Below are 11,032 nucleotides of genomic sequence, written 5' to 3'. Positions count from 1 at the left end.
TCTTCATCTTCAGCTGCTGCAAACCCTGGGGTTGTATCAGGTGGAGATTGCTCTGTTTTCTTTTTATGCCTTCTGGTTGGCACTCTCAGTGCAAGCCCTTCCTGGCAACTCTCAGAACAGTTTTTTTTTTTTTGCAATTCTTACAATATGTCAAAGTTCAGGGAAGGGGGCTGGCAAAAAAGAAGGGGAAAATGGAGAAAAGAACAGAAAAGGGAGCAAGAGTTGAAGCCAGAGAAACTGAGGTCTCTCTCTCTCTCTCTCTGTTTTATTGTGGCAAAAAACACAGAGCTTTCTATTTACCGTCTTAAGCAGTTTTTTTTTTTTTAAATTTCAGCATATTATGGGGGTCCATAAATTTAGGTTACATATATTGCCCTTGCCCGGTAGTGTCGAGTATATTCATGTCATTGTGCAGCACATCTCCAGAACTCTTTCATCTTGCAAAACTGAAACTCTGGACCCGTTAAAGAGTAACTCCGCCTCCCTTAGCCTTCGACAACTTTTACTTTTCCACTTCCTGTTGTTACTGAAAGCTCAGCACTTGTCCTTGAGGCCACACCAGAAGAACAAGAACAAGTGGTTTGAGGGGAAGGAAAGAGAAGTTTATTACTTTGTTGGCAAATGAAGAGGATGGAGACTCCTGTCTAAAATGCCATCGTCCTCATAATAAGCAGAAATGCAGAGCTTTTAAAGGGTCACCAGCCCACATGACCAGCCCACAGCCCACAACCCACGTGACCAGCCACGTTATCAGCCCACAGCCCACGGACAGGTTCTCAGCTTCAGGAAATTGCAGTTCAACTACCGTTGATGATTCTGATTGTCCCACCTCCTCTGAAGACAATCTCGTGACCTCCTCCCAGGATGTCCCTTTGCCAGGTCTGGGCTGGGCCATCTCCTTTTCACAAATAACAAAAGACTTGCCCTTCTCCTCCCCACCACTGGCCTGAGGTAGGGATGCAGGCTTTAGTTCTCAAAAAGGAGTGAAGGATGTTTTAAAGAGATGGGAAATATTATTGTTTTTTTTTTTTTCAAGCCATTCACTCTGTTGCACTGCTTCTGTGATTTTTAATGGGGTTTCCTTGTATATTTTTATAGCAGTCCCTGGCGGAAAGCCTCCTACCCAGTGACTGTTCCCACTCCATCTTTTAATACACTGACTGCCACACTAGAAAAAAAAAAATTCCCCTGGGGCCACGGTGCTTTCTTAAAAGAAAACAATCGCTTCTAATTTGTTAGGTTTTATTGTTTTCTGTGCATGACTTCTATGCAAATCAATCCACACTTTTAGAATTAAATTGTCAGTATTCATTGGAACAATGAGAACATCAACAAATAAGATTTTCATGAACCAGCTGCAAGGTTTTGCTTCATGAGGCCCCGGGCTTGAAACTAGCCTGAGTTAAATACAGCTCACATGGCAGCCAGTGTGTTAAACAATTCTGATCTTATAAAATGCAATGAATAGTTCACTTTAAATCTCAGGTCCTTATTGCTCCCTGTGTGGAGAACAAAGCTAATGATTTGTCACAGTCCACGGGGAGCTCTTGAAAGCTAAGACCAAGAAATCTTCCCTCTGGAGGCAGCTCCTAGGGCCCCCTGGTTTCCACCAACCAGGGACATTGGCTAAGGTTCCTTTCCTCCCTGTCCCCACCTTCTCTGCTTCCACCACTTGGTGTTTGCCTTCCTCCCAGAACGTTCTACAAAGACTTGGTGACTCTCCTGCAATGTCCCACCTCCCGGCTGTGCCAGGAAGTGACTTCAGGTGCTGCTTCTTTTAAGGATTTTACAGCCCAATGGTCCGTAGCCTGAGGAGGCAAAACTCAGGGATGGAAAATCCAAATCGCAATGTCAGGTTTTGTGATCTCATCCTGTGTTCTCGGTTCTTGGTGTGCCCTTGGCTGGAGATTGACCAGACACGCCAAGTAAGGCAAGCACGAGGTGGCATTTATTGAGGGGGAGCAAGGTAGGATTATAGAGCAAGAGCAAGCTACAGGTTTACAGAGCTAGACACCTGTGCTACACTACAGATGACAACCGGACCCTTTTTCGTAGCAAAAGAGACCTCTTGGCCAAGGGCATCCCAGAAATACCCTAAAATCGAGTGGCTGGGCATGAAAAGGGAGGTCAGACAGGCCTGGTCATGCCTCCTCCCTTCTTGGAGATGTCTTTTGTAACTCAGTGACAGGCCTAAGGCTGTGTAAGACAAAGGTTAAACCACACCTGCAAGTCCTCGGTTTACCCAGTAGATCTTGTGAGTCCATGTCCCGTGGCTCATCTCTGATTAACAGACGTCCTTAACTGAAAGCATTCCAAGCCTTTAGACAAAGCTTCAGTCCATTCAGTCAGCTGCGGGTGCTTAAGATTTTATTTTAGTTCACATGATACAAACTTTTAGTTCAGGACGGATATTTCAGAACTATTCAGTGAGTAAAAGCAAGGCAATGTTCTACATAAGAAAGCACGTTAAGTCACTGTGCATTCATTTGCTGCTTTTGCCATGAAATAAACACTTTACACATTTATTTGAATGTTTTATAATGAGTACATTGAAGCATGGTAGAGGGAGTTATCTCCTATAGAAGTCAGGAAATAAGAACTGGATTAATAAAATAAGAGCTGGCAGGGTACTGATACTCTATTAACAGGGCAGGAATACAGTGTTAGAAACGGCTGACAATATTGAGAATTGCTTTGGAATTATCACCATGCTTGGAATAATGAAACATTATAAGCCTTTAGATGCTCTTCCTTTACCTTTGATCCTAGTTTCTGTTCCTTTTGCAAGCTGTTTACAAGGGAAAGCAAAAATGACAAAATCTGCAGGAGAGACAAAGAAAAAAAGAATTTATTAGGGAAAGAAAGAGGCTGAGTAGGAGAAATAAAAGGAAAGGAAAGAGAAGGAAAATAAGAAGAGATGCAATGGAAAAGAATTTTATAAGGTGGTGAACATTGCAAGTAAAATGAGAAAAAGACAAAAAGCCATTTCGTGAATTGCAGACCTCAGGCAGCACACAGAAGAAAATTTTAGCATCGGGGCAAAGTTATGGCAGGTGAAGATTTTGTTCTTGGGTGGCATTGTTTTCCTGGCTTGCAGAGCAAAAGCCCAGTTATAATTTAACCTGGAGAATACTCTATGCCATGGAGGGTGTATTTTTGAGTATGGCCGTGTGTATTGTTTCAGAAACAATTTCCTAAACTGGATCAGATTGTTATTTTGTATTCATCGCCTGACTGCTATAGCTGTCATGCACCGTGTCAGTGAAACTCAAAACTTAATCTGTGTCCGTGTTAGATACAGTCCTCGGGAAATGATTAGATATTTTCCCAATGGACTTACCCACCTGGATTTATAGAACTGAAAGTGCAGTAAAAGGTAATACAGAAGACACACTAATTCCTTGGCCTATGATCTTCTTAAAAATCAAGTTAAACTTTGCTTAGAACTTGGAGGGTCCACAGGGCCCGTCCACCATGAGAAATCCATTCTTGAGCTCCTGAGACATCTGTGAGCACAGGTGGGGGGATGGCAGCTCTCTTTCCAGGACTGGGGAAGGATGGTTGAAAGAAGACAGGGCTGGGATTACCTCCCTTCACATTCTCCCACGAGCCACACCTCTCTACGGATCCACACCAGGCATGGGCGAGATATCCGTGGGTCCCCAGAGCAATTCCATCACAAATTTAAATTTCAGGAAACAAAGATCCTCTACCGCCCCTCCTTTCCTATAAATGGTATTGGACGAGGACCGAGCTGTTCATGCTAAATAAATAATGAGAATTTTTAGGACATGAGTCTTCCTAAAGGATTTTGAAAAATCTACTCTGTAAAGAGTGCAAATTGATTCTGTTCACGGTAGCGTGACTTGGCTTTTGCTGGCAACCTCTCTTTGTGGTTTGCTAAGGAATTTGCAAGAGCCCACAAGGGACTGAAATTGCCACCAAGTGAGCTTGGAAGTAGACCCTATTTCCAGCTGAACCCTGAGACAACCGTCACCTCACCAACACCTTGAATTCAGCTTCAAGACACATCCTGATGGAGCCAACTCCACACTTGTGACTCACAGAAATCGTGAGACAATCCTTGTGTGTTGTTTTATGCTGCCGGGTTTTGGGGTCCTTTGTTACGCAGCGATTGGTAACTGCTACACGTTGCAGTGGATCTGAGCGATCTTGTCCTGAGGTTGGAACAGCCGGGCAGGGGACGGACGTTTTTAATATGGGTGGCTATTGGCAGACTGGTAGATACGGTACAAGTTCCCTCTTCCACAAGCTCCAACACAACCAGGGTCCCGTTGGAGGCTGCCTTTTACATGGGCGCTCACACGGATGAGCGCAGACGTCTGGGACGTTAAAAGGGGTTTGTGTTGCAGTTCCTCGCCAGAAATGTCTGCTTGCTTGAACCAGAGAAAGAATTAATGTAAATCAGCTTCTATGACTTGTGACTCTTCAGGTCACTCCTCTGGTCTCTCCTTTTTGCCGGAAAGAGAAGCAAAATGAGAAGAAATGCAATGGGAAAAAACATCGTCTGGCTCCATCGGGAAAAATCCTACACCACAGAACAACACTAACCCTCAATCTGGGCGATACATTGTATCCATGCTAATAATTACTATGCAACAGTATCTCACTCCTAGCTCATGCAATTACTTACCTACACCACAGAACAACACTAACCCTCAGTCTGAGTGATACATTGTATCCATGCTAATAATGACTACGCAACAGTATCTTACTCATAGTTCGTGGAATTACTTACATAGGCAGAGACTCTTGGCTCCATTCCTTGGTATTATTTTATGGAATCTTGATGATTTTCCTTAAAAAAGTCAAGATTTTTCACAATCTTTACGTTCCATGAGGAATCCCTAGTGTTCAGATTACGGCAGGAAGGCCGTATGTTTTCACTTGCTGGCAGATCTGGGGTTAAATACCTTCATTCACAGCCCAGTATTTTCCGTGCACTCAAAAAGCATCACAGGGGTAGAGACCATGGAATCTTACCTGTCTTGCTTTGAGAGACTATTCTCTTGTCATTGCTCACAAAGCCAACATGCAAATATTATTTTTGGAACCGTTTCATGTGTAACTTATTCGTGGTAATGTCTAGCCAGGCAGGAAGGTGGCTGAACAAGCTCCAAGGTATGACTGTCCCAGACCCTTTAAGAAATATTTGTTTTCCTTTTTTTATGTTCTTGAGACCTTGGTTATAAAAAAAAAAAAAAAAAAAAAAAACTCTATCTATGGGAGGGACATGCAAAACATGAGCTATTTTTGTTCTCTCTGTAACTAGTTACGGATTGAACTTTAGACGCTGGCTTAGTTCATCCCTAACTACACTCATGACAAACCTATTAATGTCTTTCTTTGTAAGGCTCAGAAAAAGCAAGCTGGTCAAGTCAATATTGTTAGGGAAGGAAAAATGGATTTTCTCCACGCTTCTGGATTCTTTGACGGGGCTGTGAATTAAACTGGCTTATAGCAGGTTAACAGGAGGAAAACCATTTTAAATATCTGCACACACGTGGGACTCCCACAAAAAAAAAATGAGACCCTATGTTTGAAGCTTATATAGTATTTTGAGCTGCAGGAAGAGATAGAGGCTGGGGCTTCTTGTGTGTGTGGAGTGGATACGGTTATGGGAGGATGGGGGAGAGTTATATGGTGAATAAAGGTTGCCTTGTCACGCAGATAAAAGTCTCTCGGGTTATAAAAGTTGTGTAGAGCAGCCCTCTTTGTGATACAGACCTTTTAATGATATAGATTTCCTTGATAGATGTCAATTTATTTTGCAAAAGGGCAGCTTTGCAGAGCTACTTTCGTGTCTGCACTTTCTCTGAATCATCAGCTCCAATGATGCCAAAGAAGTATACTTCAGGGGTGGCCTATTGTGTCCTCACTCAGTCATGTTTTGGGGTGGTGCGTCTTGGGTCCCAACAGTTTCAAAAGAAGGTACAAGGAATTTCGCCACAGCGGAATATTTGCCAGTCCTCACCCGGTTAAGAGGCTCAACAAAGCTAAGCACTGTTATGAATCCCCGTAAAAGCCAACTGGCCTTATAACATCAGTTTCATTTAATTTATAGGTGGCAAAACTCACCTGCTGAAAGGATACAATTCAATTATTTGTAGCTAATTTACGCGATTTTGCAGCCGTCTCCGTAATCTAGTTTTAGGAGGTTTCCACGGGTCCAAATAGAATCCCTCAGGCTCATGTATAGTTAATTCCTCTTCCCCGCCTTACCCAGCCCCAGACAAACACTAACTGTTGACTTTTTGTCTCTATAGGTTTATCTTTTCTGCACATTTCACGTAAATGGAATCATGCACTATGCGGGACTTTTGTATCTGGCTTCTTAGCAAGCACAATTTTTATTTTTTGGGGGGGTTCATTCATGTGGCTGCGTGTGTCTGAACTTCTGACTTTTCGTGGCTGAATAATGTCCCATTTCGTGGACAGACCGCTGTTGGTTTATCCGTGGTGCACCCTTGTGTTATTTCCACATTTTGGTGACTGCGACTAGTGCTTTGTGTGTGAGTCTTTAAGCGGAAACACACGTGTTCATTTTTCTTGGGTGTACGCTTGAGAGTAAAATGCTGCATCCTATGGTGACTTTATGTTTACCCTTTTGGATTACTGCCAAATTATTTTCCAAAGTGGCCGCACCTGCCCCACCCTCCGGGTCACCGATGTACGATGAGAGTTATTTCTACAGTGTCCCCAGATTCTCATCAATACTTGGAAATGTCTGTCCTTTTGATCCCAGCTGTCCTAGTGAGGATGACATGGTGTCTCCCGGCGGCTTTTGTTCGCATTTTCCTAATGACTAGTGACTACAGAGCAGCTTTCCAGAGGCTTATATACCTTCTTCAGTAAAATAAAAATCTATTTGCACCTTTAGCCCATTGATTCATTGGGCTGTTTGCCTTCTTATTCTAAAGTATTGATTTGCAAATATTTTATACCCCTCTGTGGGTTGTCTCACCTCTTTGAAAGGGGCAGTGACTTTGCAAAAGTAACAGGGAAATACCTAATTTCCCCCGTATGGGTTAAAGGTCAATTGTAACAGGCTCCCTGCAGGAGTTCTGTTTTGCACAAGCTCTGAAAAGAGGTGAATGGACGGGAAAGAGATGTAAATCTCTCCCTTTCAAAATTGCTGTGAGAATCTGCTTTTTACAGCCTAAGGGGTTCCGGAGCGGACAGCAGGGGGTGAGCTGCTCGCCTCAAACATCCTGCGATAATCCCTTCTCCCAGGAAACGCAGGAAACCAAGGCTTGGACTCTGACATCCTGGCAGGTTTTATCTACCTGCTGCCAAGAAGAAGGAAGGGTTGGATGCAGCAGTTTCTCACCTGTCCCTGCCTCTCCACAACCCCGTTTAAAAAGCCTCAGTAGCTGGTTTTGGGGTCAGCCCGTTCTTCCTTTCCTGTCCCCCGCCCCGGGGAAAAGTAAATAAACCTCTTCTTTCTACCCTAATCTCTGCCTGAGAAATCTTTCTCCACCCACGCTGCGAGCACCTCCTAAATGTTCCACCCTAACGCTTCTCATTTTCTTACTGAAGTATAAAAGCTTTGAAATTGGATAAACTAATTTATCAAGTTTTAAAAAAATGGATTTGGCTTTTGGCGTCTTATCTAAAAAAGTCTTTTTTAAACCAAAACGGGAAAAATAAGACTTTCTCCTCTGCTTTGTTCTGCAAGTCTTGTAGCAGTGTTGGCTCTTGCATCTGGGTCTCTAACCCCTTCCGAGTTAATTCAGATGAAGGATGTGAGTTAAGGTCTGTCCATCTTCCTGCCTGTGGACCATCAAGTGTCTCAGCGCCGTGTACACTTGGGTTGGTGATACACCACTACATGCCTAATTTGCCTAGTTGAATGTTTGAGTTGGGCATTTAGAGCTTTCGTTTAAAAATCGTTGGCATGAGGATGCAACCAGAGTGAGACGGAGCCTGCAGGCAAGTCTGGGGGGTGCAGAAACCCCCTGTGCACAGGGTTCCCGGGGTCCCACCAGCCTCTTCTCAGGATTGAAGCGCCAAAGACAGCCGGAGGAATCTTGGTTTCTGGAAGGCTCGAAGCAGACACGGAGGGGGTGTGAGATGGGGGTAGTTCTTGCTACTCCAGTGAGTTCTTCTCTGGTTACCTGCCTAACCGGTCAGGCCAGTTGCAAATGTTCAAACCTGTTTGCAAACCTCAAATAAAGAAACAGAGCCTGGGGTCTCCGGGGGAGGTTTAAACTTTAACTGGCACATTGTAAATCCGCCGAGGCCCTTATCTTAGCCAAGAGTCAAAGAGCAGACTTGCAGGCGTCCGCTGAGATAAAGACAGGCCCCTTCCAGCTCCTGTCAACCAACTCCCTCTTCCACGGTCCCTGGCTGGCCCTGTCCTTGTGTCCTTATTGCAGTCCTGAGGCTCAGCTCTGCCTCCTTCCTCGGGAGGTCGGGCCACACTCTGTAAAATAATTTAAAGAGATTTACTCTGAGCCAAATTTGAAGACCACGACCCGGAGCCACGCCCAGGAAGCCTTGAGCAAGTGGACTCACTGTGGCTGGGTCACAGTTTGGTTTTATACATTTCAGGGAGACAGGGGTTACAGGGAAAGTCATAAATCAATACGTGGAAGGTGACATTGGTTTGGCCCAGAAAGGTGGGACATCTCGAAGTGTGGAGAGGTGACTTGTAATTGGTTAAAGACATGAAGCTTTGTGTAAAGGCTTGGAATGTTTTAAGATAAGGAAGTTTTTCAATCCGAGACAAGCCACAGGACATATATTTGCTGTGTAAACTGAGGACCTGCAGGAGTGACTAGCACAGCCTTAGCCTGTCAGTGAGTCACAGAGGATGTCCCCAAGAAGGGAGGGGCATGAACAGGCAGGTCTGACCCCTCCTCATGGCCAGTAACTCAGTTTTAGGGCGTCCCATTGGCCAGGAGGAGTCCACTCAGTTAGCCGGTGGGGGGAGCCTTAAGACTTTATTTTAATTCGCAAAACAAATGACGTGGGAGTTAAATACTGACAGCGCTAGGGGACAGGGGAGGTGACACAGACTCTCTGCTCGGTCACCTCCAGATCCTCCTGCCAGGCCCAGATGTTCATGTCCCTGTGAAATGCAATGTTAGCAAGGACCTGCTAACAAGAAACACCCCCCCCCACCGCCTTGGTATCTGGTCAGTTCGTCATCCTCGTTCACCTGCCCCCGGGTGCTGTCTGCTCACCCCCTGTCTTCAGCCAGAACCCCTGACCCCTGCTGTCTCTGCCCCTTGGTTGTAAATCTACACCCTCCTGTCCCCTATTCGGAGTTGAATAAAGTCTTCTTGCCCACGCTTTGACGAGTGCCAGTGAATATATATATATTTTCTTCTTTAACAGAGTTTGGACTCCAAAGTAACCTCACTCCCAAAGGATATTTTTTAAAAGGGGGTTTCTGCAGAAATCCCAGCCACTTATAAGGCAGCTAGAACCTCTGCAATTTGAACCACATCTGTTCCTAGAGTTGGTCCCAAAGGTGGGGGAAGAAGTGGAGGTTTTTAAACAAGAAGAAGAAAAAAAGATGGGCATTTCTTCTGTAATTTTTTTTTCCTTTTCTTTTGAGCTGAGTTCACTGGGTGGGGAATGTGCTTTCTGGAAACCAAAGAACACGTCATACTTGTGTTTCTTGTTGTTCACAGTTAATTGGTGGAGTGTGATTTTTTTTTTTAAAGGATGCCAAGAAGGTGACATGTGCCATGATAAAGTTATGGGGTGCCGTGCAGCCTCGGGACCGAAGGTGATGTCATCTATCTGGGGGTGGCCTTTAATCTCAAAGCTGTCTTCCCTTTTGGAAGAAAGAGTCCATTTGGAATGTTCCCAACACAGAGAAATGATAAATATTTGAGGTGAGGACAACCCACGTACCCAGCTTTGGCCACTACACATTGCAGGCTTGTATCAAAATATCACGGAGAACCCTTAAATACGTCCAACCGCGATGTATCCATATGATGAAAAATAAAAAGAAATTAAAAAAACCCCAAAGTGGCGGATTGTGTGATTGTATGAAAAATGTCACGAATCTACAAACCCATGATTAGAAATACTAAAAAAATTTAGCAAGGAAAAAAAAAAAAGGTCTGCTTTATCCAAAGGCAGAACTTGGGGGATAACTTCTTTTTGTAGAATGTTGAGGCCGGGCGCGGTGGCTCACGCCTGTAATCCCAGCACTCTGGGAGCCCGAGGCGGGAGGATCCCTTGAGCTCAGGTGTTGGGGACCAGCCTGAGCAAGAGCAAGACCCCGTCTCTACTAAAATAGAAAAATTAGCCGGGCATCGTGGCACGTCCCTGTAGTCCCAGCTACTCAGGAGGCTGAGGCAGGAGGATGGCTTGAGCCCAGGAGTTTGAGGCTGCCATGAGCGAGGCTGATGCCATGGCACTCTAGCCAGGTTTGCGGTCATTTGTTATAGAAGCCACCGGAAACTCATACACACATAATCACAGGTTGGGGACATTAGGGTGAACATATCTTGGACATCTTGGGGGCCCATTCTTCAGCCATCTCCAGGGCACGGGTTGTCACTTCGGTCATGGGTTGCTTTTGGTCTGGGGGACACATCCTTCTGTTAGGAATGGCCATCCCGACTCCCTGTGATTAGGGTGAGATCCCAGTGAGGACATGTGACACAGGAGTGTCCCGGACTTTTTAACCATAACGTGTGGTGCCAATCTGGGACACTTTTAGGCACATTTTTTTCCCACGGACCGGGGAAGAAGCGGGGATGGTTTCGGAATGATTCAAGCCCATTACATTTATCGTGCACTTTATTTTGATTATTATTCGATTGTAACATATGATGAAATATTTATGCAACTTGCCATAGGTTGGGGACCCCTGCCACAGACGTTTCTCCTTTTGTTATTATTTTTTAGGTTGTGCTGGTCACTTCCTCCGGGACCCTGACTGGGTGGCCCTTTGCCCTGGGAGGCTGAAGTTGATGAATCCTGCCTCCCTCGGCTGGGATCGTCCCTGGATTCGGGTTGAGTTCAGGCAACAGACACCCCCACG

This window comes from Lemur catta, chromosome X (genome assembly GCF_020740605.2).
Source record: "Lemur catta isolate mLemCat1 chromosome X, mLemCat1.pri, whole genome shotgun sequence".
Taxonomy (NCBI): domain Eukaryota; kingdom Metazoa; phylum Chordata; class Mammalia; order Primates; family Lemuridae; genus Lemur; species Lemur catta.
This window is presented reverse-complemented; position numbering follows the sequence as displayed.